The sequence below is a fragment of the Littorina saxatilis genome, linkage group LG3 (assembly GCF_037325665.1).
Source record: "Littorina saxatilis isolate snail1 linkage group LG3, US_GU_Lsax_2.0, whole genome shotgun sequence".
In the NCBI taxonomy this organism is placed as follows: Eukaryota; Metazoa; Mollusca; class Gastropoda; order Littorinimorpha; family Littorinidae; genus Littorina; species Littorina saxatilis.
Genome location: NC_090247.1, coordinates 18,902,624 through 18,904,296, shown reverse-complemented (window position 1 = coordinate 18,904,296; position 1,673 = coordinate 18,902,624).

Sequence of the window (1,673 nt, the reverse complement as noted above, 5' to 3'; positions counted from 1 at the left end):
CAAGGTTTCGCAAACAGTACGCTCAGACAGTACATTCTGCGTCAATCGCCACAATAGTTTTAGACAAGTACGTCCTCTGGATGTTGGCGGTTTTGGGTATATGTGGAAACCTAGTGAACTTGCTTGTGTGGAGTGCAGAGTCGGCTTTCAATCCGACCACCTTCTTCATTAAGATGCTGGCTGTGTCTGACATAGCCCTGCTTGTCCCCATTCTACTCAGAAAACTTCTAAGGATCAGATTGGATATTGGATATATTCTCCTAATTCTTGGTCTCGAATTGTACAGCCGTGTCGTCACAGCGCACGCGACGCTAGCTGTGGTCTTAACGCGATGGATCGCGGTGTACAAACCCACACAAATGAAAACTCTACTGTCGAAACGTCGCGTGATCATTGGCTGTTTGCTTATGCTGCTCTGGTGCTTTCTGGCTGGTCTTCCATTCATGATCTACGCCTACTTCACAATCTACATTCTCACAGTGTTTTACGCAACGTTTACTGTGTGCATGGCTCTCCCCGTGGTGGTACTGGTGTGTCTCAACGTCAGCTGTACAAGCTTTGCAGACATAGAAGAGACTCCAATCTGCACACTGCAGCTCGTACAACTCGCTCGTCCAGATTCTACCGCCTGCTGCTCGCCGTCATCTGTCTCAGCGTCACCACCACCATTGCCTATCCCGTGGGTCTTGTGGCGAGAATCATGGTCATGGTGGAACGAGTGACTGGGCAATGTGACAAAGATTGTAGTAACCTTGTCTTATCAATTGTTTCTTTGCTGGAGATATTTAACTCTTCAGTCAACGTGGTCTACTATCTGTTCTTTGCTTCTCAGTTCCGTGTGCTACTCATCCAAAGACTCCGCTGCTGTCTGTGTCGCAGGAGAACGACCACGACACCAACAGAACTTGCTGACAATCAATGATCATAAGCTGCACACACACACACACACACACACACACACACACACACACACACACACACACAAACACACACATACACACACATACGCACTCACGCACACGCACACACACACACACACACACACACACACTAACACACAAACGCGCACACACACACACATACACACACACAATACATACACACACACACACACACACACACATACACACACACACACACACACGCACATGTCATGCACATACACACACACACACACATATGTATACGCCCACACACATATGCACACACACACACACACACACACACACACACACACACACACACACACACACACACACACCTTTATTATCAATGGTGTACTGTAGCATAGGTGTATTACAAGTCATTAAGCGCTTTCAGTGGCATAATGGTGGTGTATTCAGGCATGGAAATAGAAAAAAGTAAAAACGGCTGAAAATTTGTAAGTAATATCAAAGTCGACGGCGCGAAGCGCTTAGCCTTACTATGGGGGTCCGGGGGCATGCCCCCCCGGACATTTTTTTTCTCCAAACGGAACCCAAATTGTGCAATTTGGTGTCATCTGAGCTCCAAATTTGCCATTAAATTCAGTTTTCAGAACCATTTTTGCCTCTCCCATTTATTTTTTCGGCGGACACTTTTGCTTTTTCGGCGGAACAAAAAAACATTTCGGCGGAAATGTGCCTTTCGGCGGACAATTCCCATGCCTGGTATATTATAAGTGTTGTGTACTA